The following is a 27,393-nucleotide window of genomic DNA, read 5'->3' on the forward strand; positions in this document are numbered from 1 at the left end:
TTAATCCCCAGAACCCATACAATGGAAGGAGAGAACTGATTCTTATAAGCTGTCCTCTCATCTACACATGAGCATCATGTCACTCATGCACCCACCCACCTACCCACCCACCCACCCACACAAATACATAAATGTCACAAAAGGTTTTAAAATAAAATATGAGAAAAAGAAAAAAAAATCAAATGTGTAATGAATTAGAGTCAGAAGTAAGAGACCAGCCAGGCGTGGTGGCTCATACCCTTAATCCCAGCACCTGGCAGAGGCAGGTGGATCTCTGTGAGTTCAAGGCCAGCCTGGTCTTCCTAGTGATTTCCAGGGCAGCTTAGGCTACAGGGAGTCCTTTTCTCAAAAAGACAAAAAATAAAATATAATTAAATTAAATAAAAAAAAAAAAGAGACCATGAGAGTGACCAAATGATTAGCATTTAGGCCCAACAGGTACAAATAGATATAGTTACAAATGCAGATGCTATAAAATTAATAACTCTGTTTTTGTTGTGTGTGTTTTTGAGACAGGGTCTCCCTGTAGCCCCAGCTGCCCTGGAACTCACTATGTAGACCAGGCTGGCCTCAAACTCAGAGAGATCTGCCTGCCTCTGTCTCCTGAGTGCTAGGTCTAAAGGTGTATACCATCATGCCCAGCAACTCTGACTGTTTTAAAAACTGAATGAAAATAGGTAAACACAAGATAAGTGAGCTGTGGTACATCTGGGGAAATTACTCATAGTGTAGCACAAAAAATACAGGAGATGGAAAATATGAAAGAAAAGTTAAAGGACATGGACATCAGCAAAAGATTTAACATGTCTTGTCATTTCCAGGTGGAAAGTATAAGGAGAGCAGAAGAAAGACACTATTGAAAAGTACAATGGTCAATGGCTCACACTGTAATCCCAGCACTCAGGAGCCTGAAGCAGGAGGATCATTGTGAGCTCAAGGCCAACCTGGGCTACGTAACAAGGCCCTGTGTCAAAAACAAGCAAACAAATAAATAGAAGCAAAAACCTTAATAATGAAGAATTTTCCTCTACTGATGAAAGATGAACTCATAGGAAGTACAGCATGGATCAATGATAAAAAGAAATTCACAGCTGGATACATGGTGACGAAACTCTACCAACACAAACTTGACAGACTAAAAGAACCATAGAAGGAAGGTGGGTCATCTCCAGAGAACCAGCAGTAAGCAACTAGAAGAATTTGTTTTCTCCAGAAAGGAGATACAGGCACTGGAGAGATGGCTCTATTGGTAAGAGCACTTGCTATGCAAACATGAGAACCTGAGTTCAAATCCCCAGAACCTACATACAAGCTGAATATGGCCACACTCAGCACTGTTGGGGAGGAAACACAAAGATCACTGGGACTTGCTGGCTGCCAGCCTGGCTCTAGGTCAGTAAGAGACCCTGTTCCAAGGAAGAGAGGGGACAAGCAGGACACCCAATACTCTAATCCTCCCCCAGCTTCCATGAGTGTGCACAGGCACACCCTCCACACACATGTAAATGCTTACACACACACACACACACACACACACACACACACACTTTTTAAAATTTTTAATGTTTTAATTTTATGTGTATGAGTGTATTGCCTGCATGTATGTAAGTACACTTGTGCAATGGTCAGAAGAAGGCATCAGATCCCCTGGAACTGGAGTTCCAGATGGTTGTTAGCCATCACGTGGGTGCTGGGAATTGAACCCGGTTCCTCTGCAAGAGCAGCCAGTGCTCTTAACCACTGAGCCATTTCTCCAGCCCCCAAACACTTTATTGAAAAAAAAAAAAAAAACCAGTTCAATAGTGCATTAGTACTCCCTACAACCCCAAGTAGTAATTGCTATTATTTGTCTTTCATAGTAAGGATGTTGGCTGAGAGGAAAAGTTCAGGGCTCTCCAAACAGACAGCAGCAAAAATGCAATATAGAAATATAGAAAAATCAGGTTCTAGAACTGCTTCTGCATATACAACAACATAGATGAATGTTAGAAACTTTTTGTTTTGAGACAGGGTCTCATGTAGGCCAGGCTGGCCTCAGATTCTTGATCCTCCTGCCCCCAGCCCAAGTGCTGACAGTACAGGAGTAAGCCACCATACCTGCCTGAAATGTGAGCATTCTAAATGGAAAAAAAGGGATATCAGAAATGTTCTTATAAACAAAATTTCACAAATTAAACTAAATAATATACTGCTTAGAAATACATTCAGACAAAAATTATTTTTGTTGTTGTTGTTTTGAGACAGGGTCTCAGCCTGTAGCCCAGGGTGACCTGGATCTCACTATGTAGCCCTGGCTGGTCTTAAACTCATAGCAATCCTCCTGTATCTACCTCAAAAGTGCTAGGACTACAGGCCCACACATGGTTTAGATTATTATTTTTAAAATATGTTTTAAGATTTATTTATTTATTTTATGTGTGCACATGAATATAAGTGCACCACATGGGTGTCTGGTGCCTTTGGAGGTCAGAAGAAGGCATTGGATCCCATGGAACAGATGGTTTTGAGATACCATGTGGGTCCTGGGAACCCAGGTCCTCTTCAAGAGGAGTTATTTTCTTTTAATCAAGAGAGTGGGGGCTGGAAAGATGGATCAGCGGTTAAGAGCACTGCTACTCTTTCAGAGGACCCAGGTTTAATTCCCAGCACCTACACGATGGCTAACAATTGTCTGTAACTTCAGTTCCCAGGGATCCGATGCGCTTTTCTGACCTCTGAGGGCATTGTGCAACAGGGGTGTACTTACATGCAGGCAATATACTCATACACATAAAATAAAAATAGTAAATAAAATATTGCAAAAATCAAGGCAGTGATATAGAAATACACAAAATGCAGGATAGTAGCTACCTCTAGGGAGGAGGGACAGAAGAATGGGATAGGGTGAATGGGACAGAAGAGGGAACAGAATGGGGCCAGCTTCTGCACACACTGCAAAGGCAGAGGAATGTTCTAGTTCTCAGACTGACAGGCTAGTAGGCACACAGTTACCACATTTCAATGGAATAACTCCAGTATTCTGTTTTTTTTTTCAGTGTGTGTGTGTGTGTGTGTGTGTGTGTGTACGAGTGTATGCTATCTGTGTGCAGGTGCCCACTGATGCCAGACAAGGACATTGGATCCCCTGGAGTTGGAGTTACACATGGTAGTGATGGGTGCTGGGAACCAAACTCAGGTACCTCTAAAAGAGGAGCAAATGCTCTTAACCGTTGAGTCATCTATCCCCTCCATGGTATTCTTTAAAAAAAAAAAAAATGGGTGCTGGAGAAGATGGCTCAGCAGTTAAGAACAGTATTCTTGTTCTTGTAAAAGACCCAGGTTTGAATCCCAGCACCCACATGGCAGCTAACAGCTGTCCGTAACTCCAGTTCCAGGGGATTTGACAGCCTCTTCTGTCCTCTGTGGGCATTGCATGACAGGGGTGCGTGTTTTGCCTGCATGTACGTAAGTGTACCACATGTGTGCCATGCCCGCAGAGGTCTGAAGAGGGTGTCTGATCCCTTGGAACTGGAGTTACGGACAGTTGTTAGCCACCATATGGGTGCTGGGAATTGAACCTGGATCCTTTGCAAGAGCAATCAATGCTCTTAACCGCTGAGCTATCTCTCCAGTCCCCACAGTATTCTTTTTTTTTTTTTTCTCCAGTCCCCACAGTATTTTTATTATTATTATTATTTTTTTTTTGTCTTTTTGAGGCAGGGTCTCCCTGTAGCCCCAGCTGTCCTGGAATTCACTATGTAGACCAGGCTGGCCTTGAACTCACAGAGATCCGCCTGCCTCTGCCTCTCAAGTGCTGGGATTAAAGGTGTGTGCCACCACGCCTGGCACACAGTATTCTTTTAAATGCCTCAAATGTTACATAAAAAAACCAAATCGGAGCCAGGTGTGGTGGCGCACGCCTTTAATCCTAGCAATTGGGAGGTAGAGGTAGGCAAATGTCTGTGAGTTCAAAGCTAGCCTGCTCTGCATAGTGAGTTCCAGGTCTGCTGGGACTACAGGGAGACTGTTTCAAAAAGAAAAAAAAAATTAGAAAACCAAATTGTCGAAAAATGACATTTTTAACTAGATTCTACAATGTGCATTTGAAAATCACTGCTTAATCCTTGTGATTCATAGTTAAAGGGCTATAATCAGGCACTAGATATTAACTGCCAATTTTTTAAGGCATTTGTTGAATTTTAAATCAAATCACTTTCACAACAATGGAAACTAGTGATGGGTCAAGGTGCACTGCTGTGTATACTGCCATTTTGTATGATCAGGACCTGTGTTGTATAGCAATTTCCTCTGAGATAAAACATTCCATCTTGGAGAGGGGCTCTTTAAGAGGCAAGATGTTCTAAAGGGAGATGAAATGTTTCATTCTTCAGGGAAGCTCCTCAAGCTTAGGAAGTAAACCACTCAAAAGCTTCAGGAAGCTCCAGAAAATGATCAAATTCACCATGTCCCCCCTCCCCAAGTACATATAAGCCCTATGGACAGCTGAGAGACACTCTCCTTCACCTGAGCTACCTGAAAGTGGCAGATCAGCCGACCTTCCTGGAAGAGGTTCAGACCAACCGAGCTGCCCTGAGGAGACACTCTCTAACTGTTGAGCTACCTGTAGGTTGTGCAGGGGGCTCCAGGTTTCCAGCTTTTTAGAACTGGCACCCATGGTGGGGTGGGCTTTTGGTGACGCATCTCTGAGTCATTTCTGCTCTTGTAAGTAACCCCTCACCCATAATCCCAATAAAACTTATTGGTTCACCAGGTTAGATTTTTGTGGTATCCTTACTTTGGTCTGTTGTTTGTTCCCTGTTTGAGGTGAGTAGACACTTGTTCACATCTTCCCAGGAATAGTGTCACACAACACCCAGTCCTTGTCTGTAAGGACGGCAGAAAGGTGGAGGCAGAGAACACAGAAAATACACATGGAAGGAAGGAAGGCTGCCTTGGCTGAGGGCTGAGGACTGACGGTGAGCCTGTAGAGGGCTGGAAGGGATGCCTGTTGGAGGCAGCCGGCTCTCTGAGTCGCCCAGCTCCTGGCAGGTACATGGGGAACCTGTAGGGTCACAAGAAAAGGGCTCGTGGCCCCATGGCTTTTTTCGCAGTGTGTTCCTGAGATGCCTTTGCTGGGAGTGCTCACTCCATTTCACTGGGTTCAAACGATGGGTTCTTTTTATCCACCACTTTCTTTAAACTTTCATCTGGAAACTCATCTCTCTTGGGTTCATTGGCTGAAGTTTTCCCTCTACTAGCTGGCATTAGTCCACCTAGGGAGTCCACTCAGTTTTCTCTAGAGCAGGCACCATCCAGGGGCTTAGGTGATGCAGGGGATTTCCAAATGATAAAAAGAATATGCTTGAGGTTTTAAAAATTTTTTTAATTTTTTACTAGTGTATGTGTGTGGGCCCATGCATGCCACAGCATGTGTGTGGAGGTCAGAGGACAACTTTATGGAGTCAGTTCTCTCCTTCCACCTTTCTGTGGGTTCTGGGGATCAAACTCAGGTCATCAGGCATGCACAAGCACCTTTATGGGCTGAGCCATCTTACTGGCCTCCCAACAACGTTTAGAATCTGTCAGGCACACTGTAAAGCTGGTGGCTTATTCCTACCAAGATTAACCAAACAAACCACCTACTCCACACTTTTATCTTGTCTGTTTCAACACCAGACACTGGCCCCCTGGCTTTAACAAGTCTCAGGGGTTGCTTGCTCAGGAGTCATAGGCTTCTCTGGTTTCAGGGGAATCTGGCAAGCCCCACCAAAATCAGGGTCACAAGTGGGTCTCCCCACTTCCTGGCTTTTCAAAAGGACAAAGTGGCCTCTGAGGATGAGTCTTCCACATGTGGATGGGCCACTCTGACAAAATCTCCAGGGCTGGTTCTGAGGAAGGATGTGCTGAGCTCCTACAGCTCAGGGGTGGGGGTTCCTTGCTGTGGTTCCTGAATCAGCGCTCTGAATTTCACTGAAGGTTCTATACCAGGTCTTTCCTACTGCTCAGCAGTCTGTCTCAGTTTCATCAGTGATCTAGGCTGTTTGCCTTTGGAAGAGAGGCGCAGGTATACATGACTTGAGGAAAAAGCTGATGGGAAACCTGTGAGGTGCCATGTCTCACCAAGGAAAAACATACCAGGGAACAGGAGGTCACGCCACCTGCTCTCTGGCCCTGAGGCTATAAAAGACCTTTGAGTCTCTAGTGAATTCATGAAGCTGTTCACCTTCAAGTGCTATAATTCTGCTCATCCTGGGATAGCAGTCTTTGTGTTCTGCTGAGGAAGGGGAGGGGAGGAAGGTGGACAGAGCAGCTCTGGGCTCTAGAAGGGAACCTCTTTGTATAAGAAACCCCGCTGGTCTCAGAGGCCACTTACCAAGAGATATTTAAAGAGATGAAAGTAAGTTTCCATAAATACCCTTTGGTTCATCCCTTTGTTTTTGTAATAGAATACTCAGACGAAAGAAACTCTAACCAATTCTTCCCATCTCTTCCCTGTGTAGAGTCAGGCCCTGCTGAGTAGGCTGGGACAGGATTTCACGCTGTCCCCCAAGGCAGAGGTTACACAATGGTATTCTCAGCAGTGACCACCCTTGGAGGTCCTTGCTAACTGGTTTTGAGTTCCAAAGCGCTCTGGGAGAAGCAAGACTCCTTGCTGTGTTTCTGACCTCTGATTCCATGGGTCAGAATTAGCTAGGAGGTCAAACCCCAGGATTAGGAGTGGCTTGTCACCATCCAGAGGCCCTGCTATGGATATAGGACCCAGAACATAATCATCAGGGCTGGAGCAGTAAGAGGCATAACAGGAACTGCTCATCCATTTCCTGTGGTGTCCAAGGGACAGCTAGAGGAGGCCATCCATCATTGATATTAAATGCTATGGCAGATATCCCAAGTGGGACGCCACCATCTCCAAATCCTATCCTTGAAATCCCCCTCTCTTCTCTAGCTCTGGCCTCTGGCCTTGAGGACAAGAAGGGTTCTTCTCTCTGGGTCCTTCTGCCCAGCGCTATCCCTACTATTGATCAGGATGGCCTTATCTGGGCTGAGGCTGGTTTTGCAAATAAGATACACTTGTCTGTCAGGTTTGGTCTTCAACCACTGACACTAACATAGCCAACAGAACAGGTGGCCACACAGGCTGATGCGGTGTCCTTGGCTGGTTCAGACATATGTTGCACGCAGAGGTGCTGTCTTGCCCTCTCCTCTGGCCAGTGCTGTTGCTTCTGATGCTGGGCTCCCCTGCACTGGAATTCTCAGGGGATATAGAAGCCAGGGGCCCCTTGCTTGTCATCCTTCCAAAACCTTTCAGTGAAAATTCTCCAGGGAAAATTCTAACACCATCCACGGTGCCCTGTAGGTTTGTCAGTGACAAGGCAGAGTTAGCAACTCATCAGCTAGTGAGATTGATGACAAAGTTTTATGGTGAGTCTCATAAGATTTTTACTGGAAAACAGTGGTGGAAGTCATTCCTCATCTAGGGTTTTAAATTCCAGGTCTCCTATGCTCTGTCTAAATGGAAACAGCTATTCACATGGTTCTAAGAGGTGTGCTGTTCACATCATTTAGATGAGTGTCTTTGGCTTTACATACAGATGGGGAGAAAAAAAAACTACATAAAATGTTTATAGGATAACTGCTGGAAGAAGTAAGTTTCACGTTATACTTGAAATTTTAAAATTTTATTATTGTGCGTTTGTGTCTATGCATGCATGCATGGTGTGTGTATGTATGCTGTATGTATGGGCATACATGCAATGGCATACAGGTGGAAGTCACAGGACAGCTTTTTTTTTAGGAGTTTTTATTTATTTATTTTTCTATTTTTATTTTCTGTGTATGGGTATTATGCCTAAGTGTACCCGTAGCATGCAATACCTGTGGAGGACAGAAGAGGGTGTCAGATCCCCAGAACTGGAGTTGCAGATGATTGTTAGCTGCCATGTAGGTGCTGGGATTCAAACCTGGGTCTTCTGTAAGAACAGCCAGTGCTCTTAACTGCTGAGCCATTCTCCAGCCCCGACAGGGCAACTTTTGGAGTTGGTTCTCTCCTTCTACCTTTACGTGGGTTTCAGGGATTAAACTGAGGTTGCCAGACTTGTGCAGCAAGCAGCTTTACCCACTGAACAATCTTGCCAGCCCTCATTTTATGTCTGATGTCATGTGTGTAAGTTGGTAACCAGTGGATAAAAAAAATGCTGTCATAAATATTTTGTTTTGGCATTGTCCTGGTTTGTTTTCTATTGCTGTGATAAAACACTCTGACCAAAATCTACATGGGGCAGAAAGGGGTTATTGGGCTTACAGGTCCTGATCATAGTCCATCACTGAGAGAGGCCAAGGCAGGAGCTCAAGCAGGGCAGGAACCTGGAGGCAGAAATGGAAGCAGAGTCCATGGAGGAACACTGCTTACTGGCTTGCTCCTCTGGCCTGTGCTCAAGTCTGCTTTCTTATACAACCCAGTTCTACCTGCCTAGGGCTGGCGCCACACAGTGGCCTGGGCCCTCCCACAGTCCTCAACAATCAAAAAAATGCCTCACAGGTGCCTACAGGTCAATCCAATAGAGGGAATTCCCCAGTTGTGGGTCCCTCTTTCCAGTTGTGTCAAGTTGACAACTGAAGGTATCCAGCACAATTGACCCCTTGGCAACATAATACACAAGCACATCACTATTAAACCATGTTTCCATTTCCCATCCTCCAGTCATGTTAATATTAATATCACAATATAAAACATAGTCCAACTTTAATAGTCCCACAGTCTTTTAAAAAATTCAAACACTTTAAAGGTTCAAAGTCTCTTAACTGTGGGCTCCTGTAAAATCCAAAACAAGTTACATACTGTCTTACTTCAAGGATGGAGAACTGGGCACACATAAGCAAAACCAAAGTTGAGCAGCATCATAGCTCAGTGTAGCTCGACCACGATCTTCTGGCTCGAAAGGGCTTAGGCAGCGGCACTTCCCTGGCTCTGCCATCCACAGCACACACAGCTTGTCTCACAGACTCGCAGCTTGTCTCACAGACTGGGCCCAGCTACCGCACTGCAAACATTATAAAATAAGTTTACTTTCTCAAAAATTTTTAGTCAATTAGCTTTTTGATTTTTTTGACATAGTCTCCCTGAGTCCCAGCTGGCCTAGAACTCACTATGTAGCCTAATCTGGCTTCTATCTCACAGAGATCTACCTTCCTCTGCCTCCCTAGTACTGGGATTAAAGGCATGTGCAACCAAGCTGGGCCCAATTAACTCAATTTTGAAGTAAATAAATATACCTGAGTTTCTACTGTAGTAAAAGGGATTAACTCACTAAATTCTTCTTGAATGTACTTGAATGTATTTGTACTGGACTTAATTTGTATTGGACTTACTATCAATCAAGTTCTAGTAATCTAGTTGCTTTTGTAAGTGTGAGGTGTATGCATGAGTGTATGTGTAGTTATGCGTGCAGAGGTCAACATCACATGTCTTCCTCTATCACTATCCACTTTGGTTTGGGGGTTTTTTTGGGGTTTTTTTTTTTTTTTTTTGAGAAAAGGTCTCTCAGTGAGCCTAGAACTCCCCATTTCTGCCAGGCTGGCTAGCCAGTGAGGTCCTAGAATTTGTTTGTCTCCATTCCCCAAGAGCTGGAGTTAGAGCTGCATGCTGCCACACCTGGCTTTTTCATGGGTGCTGGGGATCGAAACTCAGGGCCTCAAGCTAGCACAGGAAGCACTTTACCCACTATCTCCTCAGCTCCTAATGACTTTTTTTTTTTTTTCTGTCTTTTGAAACAGGGTCTCCCTGTAGCCCCAGCTGTCCTGGAACTCACTGTGTAGACCAGGCTGGCCTTGAACTCACAGAGATCCGCCTGCCTCTGCCTCCCGAGTGCTGGGATCAAAGGCGTGCGCCACCATGCCCGGCCCTAATGACCTTTTAACATCAATTTTATGCAAATATATTTGCAGATATTGAAACATTTTTAGAAGGTTTTGGAAATGCCCAAACCAAAATCACTAAATAACAATTAGAAAGCAAAATCAAAATTGTTAGGTATTTTCATATTTCTTTTGGAGTGCCAAGTCTATGAAATCACATTGCTTTAGTTTTCAGTCTTTATAAAGCCAAAATTACTAGACCAGCTGAAAGTGATTTTTTCCTATTCTCTAAGTTTCTTTTATACTTTGTAGCTATCACTAAAATGTCCTTGAGTTGAATAAGTAACCTGGAGCCAACACTGAGTTTTACTCAGTAAGTAAACATCATACTTCTTCAAAGTCTATACTATTGTGCCCTAGTCAAAGTCCATCAACTTCATCGCCTCTCAAAAAATTTCCCCCCAAATCCCCTCAGTATCTCAAATTATCTTTTTTGTTTAAAATATTTTTGTTGTTGTTTTGAGGCAGGGTCTCTCTGTAGCCCCAGCTAGCCTGAAACTCACTATGTAGACCAGGCTAGCTTTGATCTCACAGAAATCAGCCTGCCTCTGCCTCCCAAGTGCTGGAATTAAAGTCATGTGCCACCACACCTGGATATCTCATATTCTCTTAATGGGGAAGAATATTTACTAGATATAATATGTGCAATTTCCTCTAGATGAAAAATGAAGATTAATTTGTTTTCATAGAAATAAGTCACATCAAGCCGGGCATAGTGGTGCATGCCTTTAATCCCAGCACTTGGGAGGCAGAGGCAGGCGGATCTCTGTGAGTTCAAGGCCATCCTGGTCTACATAGCGAGTTCCAGGTCAGCTGGGGCTACAGGGAGACCCTGTCTCAAAAAGACCAAAAAAAAAAAAAAGAAATAAGTCACATTAGGGGTGTATTAGGTTTACAGATTATGAGTTGGAAGAAATTGCTTTTAAGATTGTATACAGTTTTTCATTTTATTGATCAATAAAATTTGAAATTACAATTTCCTAGAAAAGTAGAAAGGATTTTACCATAGATGATTAAGACAAATTCTCAATAATGTATCCATATTAAATATACATTTCCTAATATGCCTGGTGTCCTATATAATGCCTATAAAACTCTTCTTGCAAGTTGTCTTTTCAGCTTTTTAAAATGATAGTTATTAGCAGCCAGGGTGTGACTCAGTGAATAAGGGCGCTTGCTGCTAAGCCTGATGATCTTAGTTCAATATCCAGGACCCAAATCGTAGGAGAGAACTGACTCCCACAAATTGTATTCTCGTCTCTATACACATGCCAAGAAACATGCGCGCGCGCGCGCACACACACACACACACACACACACACACACAAGTTAAACAAATAAATGTGAAAAAATAAAATGATAATCATTAATTTAACTGTTTCTGAATTTATAGAAGATTCTGACATTTGCAAAGCATTGTCCAGAGGCCTTTACGACTCCTCAAACTTAACACCAAAACAACAGAACCCTCTATACTCTAGAACTTGGGTTTATGGAGAGAAGAATGAGCTATGCAGAGAGAAGCAGAATGCAAAAGGACCAAAACTCAGTGCTACTTCAGGAAGCCTGGCTGCCTCCTTCCCTGAAAGACCCCTTCATTGTGAAATTTAAATCCCTTGTTAAGCTTTAAACTACTGCAAGCTGGTTTCTGTTACCTGCATCAGGAATTCTAAAATACACATTTATATTAAACTACCTAGCAATGTATAAGCATCCACTTATTGCACTGACCCAAGTGATTCTCAGCTAATCTTCTTGCTGTCTTACTGATGTCATGACCTTAAGAATCAGGTACCTGTGGGGCTGGAGAGATTGCTCAGTGGTTAAGAACACTGGTTGTTCTTGCAGAAGACCTGGGTTAGAATCCCAGCACCCACATGGCAGCTAACAACTGTTCATAATTCCAGTTCCAGGGGATCCGATGGCCTCTTCTGTCCTCCATGGGCACTGCATGACATGGGTACAGTTACCTATGTGCAGGCAATACACTCATACATGTAATACACTCATACACATAAAATAAAAATAATAAATAAGGGGCTGGAGAGATGGCTCAGCAGTTAAGAACACTGGCTGTTCTTGCAGAAGACCTGGGTTTGAATCCCAGCACCCACATGGCAGCTGATAATTGCCAGTAACTGATAATTGCCAGTAACTCCAGTCCCAGGGGATCCGACAACCTCTTCTGTCCTCTGTGGGCATTGCATGACACGGGTGCACTTACCTACATGCAGGCAATACATGCATACACATAAAATAAAAATAATAAATAAAATATTAAAAATAAATAAATAAATAAAATATTTTTTAAAAAAAGAATAAGGTACCTAAACCAACCCGATGTGCCTTCTGCAATTCAAGGTCTCAACAAATGCCCAAAATAAGGGACATCCCTTACAGAAGGCTGCTTCGACTCTGGGTGGTCCACAGGTCATGCTATACAAGTACATTCAGGCACTAAACGATAAGAGTGAAAGGGTTTCACAGTCCCAGCTCTGCCACAGGGGGAGGATCTATATCTTTGAAGACTGATACAGAAACCAGATGCATAGCTTCATGAATTCCTTCTCTCAAACACCAGGAGAAGAAGGAAAATATACATAAATCATTTGGTGTTATCAGGAAGTGATTATTAGTTTTTCCGAAAACATAATGCCTTTGGGGTTTTAAGTGGAAGCACTGATTTAAACAATTCCTGAAATGAATAAATATTCAAAAGGAGTAGCACATAAACTTTTCTTGCTTCAAGCTAACAGAAATACTTATGACTCTATCATGTGTATTCGTTACAATTTTTCATTTGCATGTGATTCTCTCTCTCTCTCTCTCTCTCTCTCTCTCTCTCTCTCTCTCCCTCTCTCTCTTGCTGGGGATCCAACCTGGTGCTTCATATATGCTAAGAAAATTCTCTACCACTAAGCTACACCTTAACCCTCTGTGTCATCTAAAAACTCATTTTTTCACTTAGACATCCTTCAGGAATCAAATTCAGATACAAAGCAATGACAGATGAAAATTTGTTGTATGTAGAATGGATCAATTGATGCAACTACTTTCCATTAAGAACAGCATATTAACAACTGAGTAAATATTCTTTAAATTAACATGGTATTCAAGAACTAAGTTGTAAATTTATCAACCAAAGTCTTACCATATTGAATTCTGTGCTTTATAAAAGTTCTGACAGAGCTGGAGTGACAGTTCAGTAAGTAGGATTTACCTTGTAAGCATGAGGACCTGAGTTCAAGCCCCAGAATCCACATAAAAAAGCTGGGTACTGTGGCATGCACTGGGGAGTGGCATTCCCAACACCAGGAAGGCGGGAACAGGAGGATCTGTGGGGCTCACCAGCAGCTAGTCTAGTCTAATCAGTGAATCCCTGTCGCAAAGGAGGTGGATGCTGTTCCTGAAGATAGCACTGTGGTTGTCCGCTGGGCCCTACATACATGTGCATTCACACGCACCCCCCCAGGAACACACACACACACACACACACACACACACACACACACACACTCACAAACACATTAAAAAAGAGTTCCTGAAAGTGTGTTCATTTTATTATTAACATTTCACTCACATCATAATTGAAATTACATATAATGTCTCATAATCCTCTTAGGAACAAGAACTATAGAGTTTTGATTATTGTTATCACTATTATTATTGTCATTATTATCCTTTTACCTCCAGCACCTACAAGCCAGGTTGGAGAGTTAATAACAGTACTGGGAAAGTTGGCCAGGTCAGACAAATGAAACAGTATGGAAAGAATGTAGCAGACTAACAGCTGGGCAGAGGCCCAGGGTTAGGAAAATGTGCAGAAGACAAGAAGGTAAAAACGAAACATACTTTTGTTCACTCCTGTGATGATCTGAATCAGACTGACTCCCATAGGCTCCAAGTATTTGGATCTTTGGTCCTCAGCTCATGGTGCTGTTTGGGGAGGGTTATGAAACCTTTAGGAGATATGGCCATGTTGAAGGAAGCACGTCACTGGGGGTGGGCTGTGGGAGTTCTTAAGCCTTGCAGGATTTCTAGCTTCTGTGCTGGTTCCTGTGCCTGTGAAGAAGTGAGTACTCAGCTTTCTGCCCCTATCACCGCGCCTCCACTGCCATTATGGACTCTTCCCTCTGAAGCCGTAAGCCAAATAAAACTCTTTCTTCAAGAAGTGGCCTTAGTCATTAGTATTGTATCACAGCAACAGAAAAATAACTAATACAACCCTAAAGTACATTTATACCTAGAATATGAGACTTGGGAAATCTCCTATGAAAATTTTTAGGAGATAGATGGACTTCAGGAATTTATCTGTTCTCCTCAGTAAATCAGGACAGAGGCAAAGGGAGATAGAAGAGGCCTTGCTGTTAAAGATCCACAACTTTGAGACTTATGCTCATGTCTTATATGTGAAGTGAATGTGTCTGTATCTCAATCACAAATTTGGGTACACAGGAATTTAAGCTTATTTCCCTAGAACACTTAGTTGCTATCATAAGTTTCCATTTCATTAGGTGTATCAATTGGAATGCAATTGGAAAACACCATAGGTATTTCAGACAGGAAGAAATGTAAGGTGCAGAATAAAATGCTCTTAACTCTTTGGAGCTGGAGAGATGGTTCAACGGTTAAGAGCACTGACTGCTCTTGCAGGGGACCCGGGTTCGATTCCCAGCACCCACATGGCGGCTACGAATCATCCTTAACTCTAGTTCCAGGGGAATCCAAAGCCCTCTTCTGACCTCCACAGCATTGCACGACACGGGTGCATTCACATACATGCAGGCAATACACTCATACACATAAAATAAAAATAATAAATTGGGGGCTGGAGAGATGGCTCAGCAGTTAAGAACACTGGTTGTTCTTGCAGAAGACCCGGGTTCAAATCTTCTGACCTCTGCAGGCATTGCAAGACATGGGTGCACTTACCTACATGCAGGCAATACATTCATACACATAAAATAAAATTAAAAAAAATTTTTTTAATTAAAAAAAAAAAGAAGAGAACACTTAATGCTGCAATGGGGTGACCCCACTGATCTATCACTTGATCACCCAGGCAGAGGACACCCTGCTGTCACAGCAACTTCAGCTCAGCTTGGATCCCACTGTTGATGTGGTCTGCTCAAATTACACCTGCTCATCTGCCTGTTTATCCATCTGGACCTGCCATCCATTCATCTGCCCATTCATCTGTCTAGACCTGGTCCTGCCTTTGCCTCTGTGGCCTCCATGCTCATGTACTTCCTGAGTTCGACTGGACCTTGGGCTTGCCCCCGAAGTGCTGTATCTCCAGCAAGGATCCTAATCATATTCTCAGAGACTTTTTTTGTATCCCTTTCAGCCTCTGCTGGCCTCCAGTTAGGCTCCTTTGGAATTCCTTGATCTCTGCTACAGTCTCCTTAACCCTTTGTAGCCAATTTTAACATATATGTTATACATGTTAGAATGAATATATATACATATAAATAGATATATTTGCTGTGTGATATGTAATGTGTGATCTGTGAGTTAGCATTAGTTGTTAAGATTGGAATAAAATAGCTGGGTGTGGTGGCACACGCTTTTAGTCCCAGCACTTGGGAGGCAGAGGCAGGTGGATCTCTGTAAGTTCAAGGCCAGCCTGGTCTCCATGCATAGTGAATTCAGACTAGCTGTGACTACAGGGAGATCCTGTCTCAAAAAAGACCGAAAAAAAAAAAAAAAAGATTGGAATAAAATAACCTATGGGGAGTTAGCTCGGGACGTAAAGTGCTTGCTTGCCACTTAAATATGAGAGCATGAGTTTAATCCTCAGCACCTACATAAAAAACTGGAGTGCCAGTCTGCTTATAATTCCAGCACTGGGGAGGCAGAGACAGGGCAATCCCTCAGGCTCACTGACCAGTTATTCCAGTCTAATGACAAACCCCAGGTTCCAGTGAGAGACCTTGTCTCAAAAACCAAGGCAGAGGCAGGGAGTGGTGGTGCATGCCTTTAATCCCAGCACTGGGGAGGCAGAGGCAGGCAGATCTCTGTGAGTTCAAGGCCAGCCTGGTCTACATAGTGAGTTCTAGGACAGCTGGGGCTACAGGAGACCCTGTCTCAAAAAAAAAAAAACCAAAAAAACCAAGGCAGAAGACTCCTGAGGAACAACACCTGAGGCTGAGACCACATGCACACACTCATACACACACACACACACACACACACACACACACAACACACACATTGTCCCTGGCCAGCTATCAAAGGAAATTGAGACTACTTGGCAAATTGCTGCTAACTGACAGAACTTTTGAATTTATTGTTTTTCAATAAATTCTGGGATTAGAAAAAGCCATAAACATCTCTAAATTCCTGATGTAGTATGCTCAGGATACTGGCATAAACCTGTAATCCCAGCATTAGGGAAGTAGAGACAGGAGGCTCAAAAGTTCAAGGTCACCGTCTGCTGCAAAACCAGCCTAGGCTACACAAGACCCCATTCAAAAACGAATGTCTTGCACACATCAGTGCACTTACACACACACAGCAAAACATTCAAGCACCTGAGATTAAGCAAAACACTCTTTCTCCAGTTTACAAATGAGTTCTGGGAAAATTATATCCAGTGAGGCACTGAGGGGGATAGAAGCACAAGTGCATTTGACACCTCTGGGCCTTAAAAGTTATGCATTTGAGAAGGAAAGAGTCTTTTTTTGTCCTGGAACTCACTTTGGAGACTAGGCTAGGCTTGAACTCACAGAGATCCCCTGGCTTCTGCCTCTGGAGAGCTGGAATTAAAGGATACACCATTGAGCCAGGAGGGAGAGTCTATCAAAAAGGAATGAAAAAAAATCTGGTTGGTCCCAAGAGCAGGCACAAGAAGTGGCCACTTCCCAGGTCTAGACTCAGAATAGCCACTCTGCTTATGAGGAACATGGAGCCTTCAGTCGTGGGCCTGTTCCTGCACTAGAGTCACTTCACAGTGAAGCCCTGGGCCCTCATATTCCTGCTGGGAACCATTCTAGGTGCCCAACCTGCACAGAGGTACACTAGTTTCTCTAGGACCAACCCCAGCCACACCTGCCACATACTCAAGTCTTCAACACCAAGGGCATCATTAAGAAGCCCTGCAGGCACTGGAAGGCAGAGGCAGGAAGATCTCTGTGAGTTTGAGGCCAGTCTGATCTACATAGTGAGTGCCAGGTCAGCCAGTGCTACATAGTGAGACTCAGTCTCAAAAATCAAAAACAAAAACAAAGAAGCCTTCAGGTGAAGAGCCCTGGTGCTAGTTCATCTACTGTAAGACCAGCCAACTCCAAGCACAAGTAGCATATACAGACCTTACCTTTGAGTAGTACTGGTGGGAAATTGGTCGACCTTACCAAATAAAGGAATGTAAGCATTCTGTAATCTAAAAAATGAATTAAAATAAATGCATAAATAAAAAATTAGGTGCAAATGTGAATTCTTATTTAGATTGGGAGGCCACAGCACAGCATTTTTACTAATTCACTAGAGCTTTTACAGTTCAATAAAGTAATGTCATATAATGTCCAGAATTGCCCAGCTCAAAATTTTTCTTTTTAATTTTGTTCACTATTTTTAAATTTTTTTAATGTATCTGAGTATATTGCCTGTATGTATGTAAGTGCACCCATGTTGTGTAATGCCTGTGGAGGCCAGAAGAGGGCATCCAGTCCCCTGGAACTGAAGCTATGGAAGGTTGTTAGCCACCATGTGAGTGCTGGGGCTGAACCTGGGTCCTCTGCAAGAGCAGACAGTGCTCTTAACTGCTGAGCCATCTCTCCAGCCCCCCAGTTTGAAAATCTTTATTGATCTTTTAATTTAATAGCTATATGATTTCAACTTGAATGTCTGAAATATTAATTTCAATTTTTAATTTGATAAACACATTTGCCAGTTTCCTGTTGATATCTCTATTGCCTTTGCAGCATTTAATGAGTTTTAGGTTACTCTTGTTAATGTTGGGAATTTCTTTATATTAGTTTTTAAGTAATTAATAGGCAAGTAGTGGATTCCATTATGGCATTTTCAAACATACATATTTTTATATTTTATTCTAATAATGCTGATCATTTGTGTTAAACCAAAAAGAAATGTAAATGTTTTCTCAGCAGTCACTTTTCCCGTCATTAGTCAGCTGATAAAATAATATAAAGGTTTACTCATTACTTTTATTTGAAATTTCTGTTAGTCTCCCAATAAATCACTTTTTATAGCCCCCATTTTTTAATATTTTATTATTTTTATTTTATGTGTATGAGTATATTGCTTACATGGATGTAAGTGTACCTCTGTGTCATGCAATGCCCACGGAGGTCAGAAGGGGGCATTGGATTCCCTGGAACTGGAATTATAGACAGTTGTTAGCTGCCATGTGGGTGCTGATGATCAAATCCAGTTCCTCTGCAAGAGCAGCCAGTGCTCTTAACCAGCCCCAATTATAGCCCCAAATTTATTTTGTTAATAATTTGCTTCATAGCTGAGTATGGTGGTAAATGCTTATAATCCCAGAATTTAGGAGGCAGAGAGGCAGGAAGATTGCTGCAAGTCTGAGGCCAGCCTGGTCTACACAGTGGATTCCAGGGTAACCAGAGCTACATAGTGAGACCCTGTGTCAAAAAGCAAAAACAACAACGAAATCCCCCAAAACAAAAACAAAAGCCAGTTTGCTTCTTGGAGTACAAGAATATCTATTGATTTTATTTCTGAGCTTTACCTTTCTGCTTCATATTGTTTTTATAACTGTTCATTTTAATCTACATTGTTTTTCATTTTTTAGAGGGGTGGCATGCCTGTAGCCTCAGCTATGCAGGAGGTTGAAGCAAGAGGATCTTTTCACCCTCGGAGTTCAAGGCCACCCCAGGGCAACATATAAAGACCCTGTCTCAAAAGCAAAGCAAGCTGAGTGTACTGGTATACACCTTTTATTGCAGCACCAGGAGGCAGAAGCAGGCAGATCTCTGAGTTTAAGGCCAGCCTGATCTACATAGTGAGTTCTAGCCAGGCCAGCTGGGGCTACAGGGAGACCCTGTCTCAAAAAACAAAGCAAAATAAAACAAAATCCCTGTGGCATGCCCCAAAAACCCATCTCCAAGGTGATTCTAAATTCTGTGAGGCTGGCAGTTAACACTGAGCACACCTGGCCACCCTGTGTAGCTAGCTGTTGGACAGGAGCCCAATCTCCCTCCCAATGTACCCTCCCAATATCCTTCCCAGGCTCTTTTTGACAGCTGAAGTCCAGGTCCTTTCCTGCCCAGCTATCTAATCTTTGGAGTCTCAGTTATGCCTCAGTTCCCCGGAGTTTGGCCTGAGGGTAAGGTGTGGCTCCCACCTCCCCACATGCCTTCAGTTCTGTCACCTCTTCTGGCTCCTGGTCTCCAGGCTCTTTATCCCTTCTGGGGAAAAGAAGGCTTCTTCTGCTCTGTCGCCAATCTTTTCCATGTCACAGCTTTAGAAACTTAAAAGCCTTTTGCCTTTGCTCTGCCTTTTCTCCTCCCCGTCACCCCCCTGAGGAGGAATATCAGCACATCTAGTTGTCCAAATGGAGAAAAGGCTGAGGGAAGAAAAGGGAAAATGAAAACAGCAAAAACAAAATAGTAAACAAATAAAGAGTATCTATGCATTGGGTGTGGTGGTCTACCACCTTTCTAATCTTGGTTACTTTGGAGGCTGTGAAAGGAGGAGCCCAGGAGTCCACACCAGACTGGGCAGTACAGTGGCCATCATCAAAGAAAAAACAGGTTTAAAAACAAAACAAACAAAACACACCTTTAATCCCAGCTCTCAGGAGGCAGAAGCTGGCAGATCTTTGTGAGCTGGAGGCTAGCCTGGTATACACAGTGAGTTCCAAGCCAGCCAGAGCTACATAGTGAGATGGTGATGCCACCCCCGACCCCCCCCCCCAAAAAAAAGTATCTTGGGCTGAGGATGTAGCACAGTAGTAGGGAGCTTACCTAGCATGTTTGAGTTCCTAGGCTCAATACTCAGTATTGCAGATAGATGATAGATAGATGATAGATAGATGATTGATAGACAGATGATAGATAAATGAATAAATAAATAAATTAAATAGTGTGTTGTCTGCTGATATTAGCTCCTTCCTCTCACTACAAACCAGGCAACTCATAAATAAAGTCTCCAGGTTTATTATAAAGGGGCTATTATTGCACTCACTTCCCCCTCCTCTCACTTCAGTTCCACCCACAACACTCTAATTCATGCTACTTTCTCCAACTGGCTCTGCTGGAAGGTCACAGAAACAATGGCTCTACATCACCTCAGATGAAGGCAGCAGGGGCAGGCAGCATCCAGGTGTGGCAAGAAAACTAGGACAGATGTTGACACTCCTGGGCAAGGGAGTGAGCAAGTGCTTCCTTGCTCCTCCCCTTCTGAAGCTCTGACCCCGCAGATTCTGTTTTAAAAGGTCCTGGTGCCATCTGAGGTTCTTCAGGACAACGAAATCTGATCACCTGCCATCACTCGGGTGCCTCAGAGCTGCCCTGTTGCCAAAAATGTTATTATTACCTGGAGATCCCTGACCCCTCAAACTCCAGTTCACAGGGCACTGTGATCAACTCTTCCTCAGTCCCCTCCCTCCCTCCACCTCACCTTCACCATTCTACTGGTTTACTGCCCTCCCCCTGAATTTCTAGAACATCTTGTTTACCTTTTTTTACAGGTGGTCGTTAGCAGCCATGTGGGTGCTGGGATTTGTACCTGAGTCCTCTGCAAGAGCAGTCAGTGCTCTTAACTACTGAGCTATGTCTCCAACCCCTACCTTTATTTTTAAATTTTATTTTATTTTTTATGTGTATGAATGTATTGCCTGCATGTGTGTAAGTGCATCCATGTTGTGCAGTGCCTGTGGAGGTCAGAAGAGGGCGTCAGGTCCCCTGGAACTGGAGTTATTGACTGTTGTTAGCCACCATGTGGGTGCTGGGAACCAAACCCAGGTCCTCTGCAAGAGCAGTCAGTGCTTTTACCTGGTGAGCCATCTCTCCAGCCCCTTATCTTTCTTTTACAACACTGATCACCATGAACCTGACGATTTACTTTAATCCATACCTCGTGGTCCTTGAAAAAGGTTGGGGACCATCAGCACTCCTTGGGCAAGGCCCATGTCTGTTTATGCCTGTGTTGCCCTGGTACTGAATTCGATGCCTTGACAAGCAGGTGCCTGGAGCCAGTCCATGAATCAACCACCTGGCCCTCGCTTTGCTGCCGTTCCCAGTTCCCTGGAGCCGGAGGCTCTGTAGGCGCTCATTTCAGCTGGCTTGCCTAACTTGGGAACCTCCCTCCATCCCTCTTCTCCTCTTGCCCTCTGCAGTTTCTGTCTCCCAACCCTGCTCCCTGCCCTGTCTCCTAATTAAGCACAGACAACACGCCTTTGGAGACACACTCTTGGCAGCTGCTGGGGGCTCCCTCCGCCTCCTCTTCCTGATGCTTATATCCTTAGCACTGCTGATGGGAGGGTGCCCTGGAGGCTCACACTAACCAGACTTCACCTGTTCAAAGATGACAGGCAGTAAGGCCTGAAAGTTCAGCCTGCTCTCCGTCTCACCCAGCTCTAGAGAGGGCTCATCTTGGAAATGAGCCCAACATTAATAATATGGTGTGGAGGGGAGACAAGGGTAGCACCTGCCTTGTAATCACGCTACATTAGCCTTTTTATGTAAGGAGTTTTTCTTGTGGGAGGCAAGACCAAACTTGTTCTAGATATAAATCCATGTAATGATAAGCTGAGCCCTATTGTAACTTATATTTACGTTTTTGCTGATCTCAGAAATATGAAACTTGAAAGAAACTAGTGAGCACTAAATACTGTGAATGTTTCTCATCAATTCCCAACGTGCAAGCACACAGACACTTTCTATAGAGATTTTTCTGACATGATCCCTCTACAGCTGAAGAAGAGCCGAATCCACAGTATTCTACCTGTGACAGTTTAGAGTACTACTGCCCGGTTCCAAGCTCTACAGCAAATAAATGAATCTAGCTAAAAGACCTTTTTTGTACAGTAAGTGATTTTAGAACTTTCTTTGAACTTTCCTGTTTCTCATACATGACACCTGAATTTCCCTTATTAGGAAGAAAATTTACATTAGGCAACGTGGTGAAGAGTAAACAATTACAATGAAAACCAACATAATTATAGGAGATAATATTGTCTCCCCAAATAGGTGTCTCCTTCCTTACTAATGGAATCTCTACTTAGACATGGTGCCTCACACCCATAATCCCAACACTCTGAGGCAGGCACATCACCACAAGTTCAAAGCCAGGCTGAGCTACAGAATGAGTTCCAGGCCAGCCTGGGCTAACCCCTCCCCCCAATAATAAGGAAACAAATTCCTGTTTCATTGGGGGTGTCAATGTGGTAGGTGAAAGACCAGCTTCCCTACAGACTACAGGCAGGCCTCATGACTAATCTTGAACAAGCAGATTTTTCAAAGGATTTGAGGACAGATTCCTTGGAAATTAACTTAAGCTGGGTGGCACAAAACTTGTTCCCTTCTGCTCCCCCTCCCCTTTTCTCTTTTCTCTGTCTAGAATGTGGACACAGTGGCAGGATTTCCAAAGCCATCTTGGGCCCTCACTGCACTAGAACAGGCCATCTCTGTGAGGTGGAACAGGTCATCTCTGTAAGGTAGAGGGGTCTGGATCTCTAAAAACTGTGAAGCTCCCAAACCAGCCAGCCGTAAGCGTTTTTTCTACATGAAAGATGAATAAACTGCTTATTTACACCATTGCTGTCTTAAAATTTCAGTGATGTGCATCTGAGTCCAGTCATAACCAACAAACAAGCCCACTAACACATTGAGTTCTAAATGGACTAGTTAGGATTTAAACATCCTTCTTCCTCTCAAATACATTATTCAATGAGTTTAAGCTTCTGTCTTTTTTTTTTTTTTTTATTGTTTTTTTTTGGGGCTACAGTGACCATAAAGAAGCATAAGTCAGGAGCTGGAGAAATGGCTCAGTGGTTAAGAGCTCTGGCTGCTCTTGCAGAGGACCCGGGTTCAGTTCCCAGCACGGCTAACAATGGTCCCTAACTCTGACCTCTCTGACTTCTGCAGGCATTGCACAACCTGGGTGCACTTACATGCATGCAGGCCATATACTCATACACATAAAAATCAGTAAATAAACAAAATATTTATAAAAAGAGGCACGAGGAAATTTCTGGAATGCTCATAAAATCTGTTTCTTGATCAGATGTGTTCATATTCTTGGGTTCTGTGAAAATACTTTGAGCCATACTTCAGGCACACACCTGCTTCTGATTTTTTTTTATACATCAGTAAAACATTTTAAAATAATTCCATTGTACATCTGTCTTTTTTAAAGGAATTATTAACTAGTTTGGTTAGGATTAGTTTTTTTTTTTTTTAATGTATTTGAGTATTTTGCCTACATATATGTCAATCCATCACATTTGTGTGGTGCTCACAGAGGCCAGAAGAGGGCTTTGAATCCCTGGAACTGGAGTTACAGATGGTTGTTAGCTGCCATATGGGTGCTAAGAACTGAACCCAGGTCATCTGCAAGAGCAGCCAATACTCTTAACCTTTGAGCCATCTCTTAGGCCCAGGGTTAGAGTTTTTTTTTTGTTTGTTTGTTTGTTTTGTTTTTTTTGGTCTTTTTGAGACAGGGTCTCCTTGTAGTCCAGCTATCCTGGAACTCACTATGTAGACCAGGCTGGCCTTGAACTCACAAAGATCCGTCTGCCTCTGCCTCCCAAACGCTGGGATTAAAGGCATGCACCACCACGCCCGGCTTTAGGATTAGAGATTTTTAAAGGTAAATTCCACAAAGAATTGTGAAGATTCAACAATGAATAAAAAATGAAATTATAGGCTAGGCGTGGTGGCACATGCCTTTAATCCCAGCACCCGAGAGGCAGAGGTAGGTGGATCTCTGTGAGTTTGAGGCCAGCCTGGTCTACATAGTGAGTTACAGGCCAGCTGGGGCTACAGGAAGACTCTGTCTCAAAAAAAGACCAAAAAAAAAAAAAAAAAAGACAAAGAAAGAAAAATGAAATTACAAATGGAAATTACTCAGTTTTAACCTACTGTTACGCATGCCATGAGTACTTTTGGAGAAACCCTCCTGCAACAAGCATCCAGGGGCACTATTACTATTAGGGTTCATACACTTGTTTGCTTAGACTGCCCTCAGGCTCAACATCCTCCTGCCCCAGTCTCCTATGTGCTGGGATCACAGGCACATGCTCCTGTACCCTTCAGTAGTTCCTTCGACCAGACTCTCAGCTTTCTGGAGACAAGAATTAATGTTTCATTCATTGTGTGTATATGTGTATGTGTGTGGTGTACACATGTTCCTGTGGGTATATGTGAATGCACATGCACATGTGTGCATGTATGTGTGTGGAGGGCAGAGGTCCACACTGTCTTCAGTCACTCTCTATCTTAGTTTTGAGACAGGGTCTCTCACTGAACATGAAGTTCATTAATTCAGCTAGAATGGCCAGCCAGTGAACTCTAGAGACCAACATGTCTCCACCTTCTTTGCACTGGGATTCCAGATGTATGGTGCACCCAGCTTTTTTATTATTATTTATACCTGTGTGACATATGTGGGTGCACATGAGCACATGTGGAGGTCGGAGAGCAACTTCATGACATCAGTTCTCTCCTTCCACCTTCACACTGGTTCCAGGGATTACAGGCTTATGTGGCAACTGCTTTAGCCTCTGAGCAATCTCACTGGCTGCCCCCCTTTCTCTTTTTAAAAATTTTACTTATTTTTATTTTATGCGTATGAGTGTCTTGCATGTCTGTAAGTGCACCACATGCATGCAATGCCCGAGGAAGCCAGAAAGGAGCATTGGATCCCCTGGAACTGGAGTTACAGATGGTTGTGAGGTGCCATGTGGGTGCTGGGAACTGTAACTGGGTCCTCTGCAAGAGCAGCGAGTTCACTTAACCACTGAGCCATCTCTCCAGCCCGTCCCTCATTTTTCAATCTTCCGTGTGTGTGTGTGTGTGTCTGTGTGTTCATGTGTGTAAATATAGGTATGGGGTGTGCCTTGTTTGAGATGAGGTGTCCCCTGTTTGCTGCTGCATATGCCAGGCTAGCTGTCCCTCAAGCTTCCAAAGATCCTCCTGTCTTTGCCTCCCATCTTGTCATAGAAGTGCTGGGATTACAGATGCGCGTTACTGCATCTAGCTTTACATGGGTTCTGGGGATCTGAACCCAGGTTCTAACACTTGCACTCCAAGCACTTTTACCACTGACTTATCTCCCCAGCCAGTGCCCAGCATTTTTTTTTTTTGCAATTATTTCTTTTATTTAGAAAAAAGTTGGACTTGTAACTTAGAAATATATCAAAAGTGCAGTGCATCAGTTTCATTAGAAGTCAGTAATGCTGGGGGTAGTAGGCACCTCATGTTCTATCAAGCAACATCCAGATTCATATCTGTATGCTTATTAAAATAATGGTTTACATGATAACCATCAGTTAAATAACCTGGATTAAATCATGGTAAAGCTAATTTTTTTTAAAATACCATTTATTTATTCATCATTAAAATCTGATAATGCCCCCAAAGAATAAGGGTCCTACATATAGGAAGATAAAATAATCTTATTACACCAGATAGTAAGTAAAATACAGACATAGCCACATCTACACCAGATGTTTCACACTGATGCTTCATTTGAACGAAGTCCTACAAGTAGTCAATGTCATGGCACCCATGAAGAATCAACCATTTCTGAAACAAGGGGTCATCTTCACATTGGTATTCCTCAGTTATGATGTTGATGCTCAGTATTCTTTTTTTTTTTTGTATTTTTTGAGACAGGGTCTCCCTGCAGCCCCAGCTGTCCTGGAACTCACCATGTAAACCAGGCTGGCCTTGAACACACAGAGATCCGCCTGCCTCTGCCTCCCGAGTCCTGGGATTAAAGGCGTGTACCACCACGCCCAGTTTAACTCTCAGTATTCTTCAGCACAACAAATTTTTTTCTTAATGAATATTCAGGGTAGATTAAGGCAAAAGGACATAGCCTAGTCCCTTCAATAGCTTATTTTCTGTCTTATTTAAAATTGTTGTTGAGGCTATACAGACTAAGATCTGCTGGCTGGAAAGACACAAGCTGCCTCTTGGACCAATGTCTGACATTTTAACTGTATAATTAAAATCTTGGTCCTCCCAGTGTCTTCCCTCAGTTTAGCATTAGGACCATTCCTTAGCACTACACACAATGCTGATGTTCAAATGACACCATTTACTTGTATCTGAGCTGTGTGCAGATTGTTTCCTTATTTAAAATATTTAGAATAATCAGGCAATAAATTATTTGGTCTTTGTAAATTCTCCATTGCTTAATTTTTCATTTTCACAACCATTTTCTGCAAGGCTGTTGAACTTCCCTTCCGTCATCTTCTTCACATAACTGTGTGGTCCCTTGCCTTCAAAGGACGAGCAATTTTTGAATGAGCCTCCAATTCTATCCCACAATGTGAAGTCCGTAGTTATAGTCAAAGAACATGTGGTGGTCTGTATGATGAGCCGACCCATTAATAAATGGCTTTAAGATCTGGGGAACATGAAAATCACCATCGTGAGTAGAAATTGTCCAGATATTAACCAACACATATAAACCTAAGTAAACCACCTTGTGAAGTGGAAAGACAAAAGGGTATATATGGTAAGGCAGACTCTGAAGGAAGCCATCCACAGGGTGAAAAGCATGACTCGCAAATGGAGTGGGAATCTTCCAAATATGAGGAGGCTTATGTATGCGCTTGTATACAAGCCTGTGGTGCAGGCCTCTGTGAATCAAGTAGATCAGCATGTCCATGAAAAAGAGGAAGAACACACTAACAATGAGTTGAATCCAAACATTTGGAAAGTCTCCCGTGTCATCATACAGTTTGCTGTAACCTCTCAACTCCATCAGGAACAGTGAGACTGTGGGGATACTGATCCACGGCAAAGACTTGACAGTATACTTAATCTCTCTCAAGACTTGATTCTTTAAAAACTGTGGATGTTTCATTAAGGAATGATCATATACAAAATAATAGCTCAGTGTTGCACAGACAAAATAAAGGGCATAAGCACTGAGATTTGTGACAATCAGGAGACTAATGGTTTGTCAGAAGATGTCATCTTCAGGCCACATTACCGGACACAAGTACGGTGTAAAAAAGTAGTAGTCTGCGGCACCGAGAACGAGGTCCATCGCAGCCCCTGAACAGGTGGCACCAGTCACTTGAAGTCAGGAGTTGTCATCAAATAAGTTTGAGTGCTGAATCTGAAGCCAAAACAAACCACTTTCCAGGCTTCGAGATGGTGATTCCTCCTGTACTAACTGCCCAGGTCCCAGCATTCTGCTCTGGATGCAACTGTGGTACCCGCTGTCCAGTGCCCAGCTCTTTTAAGTGGTGATGGGGCTCCAAAAACCAGGTCCTTGTGCTTGTGTGGCAAGCACTTTACTCATTGAACCATCACTCCATCTCCTTATTCAGGTTTT

The 27,393-nt window shown here is 43.2% G+C and overlaps 2 pseudogenes; both read right to left on the reverse strand.

Annotated features, from left to right (window-relative positions):
* Window positions 1–6,723: 6,723 nt before the first annotated feature.
* On the reverse strand, window positions 6,724–7,270 carry LOC115071957 (annotated as a pseudogene).
* Window positions 7,271–26,068: 18,798 nt separating this feature from the next.
* Window positions 26,069–27,102, reverse strand: LOC103741757 (annotated as a pseudogene).
* Window positions 27,103–27,393: the final 291 nt, after the last annotated feature.

Source organism: Nannospalax galili, unplaced genomic scaffold (assembly GCF_000622305.1).
Source record: "Nannospalax galili isolate Female #2095 unplaced genomic scaffold, S.galili_v1.0 scaffold879, whole genome shotgun sequence".
Taxonomy (NCBI): Eukaryota; Metazoa; Chordata; class Mammalia; order Rodentia; family Spalacidae; genus Nannospalax; species Nannospalax galili.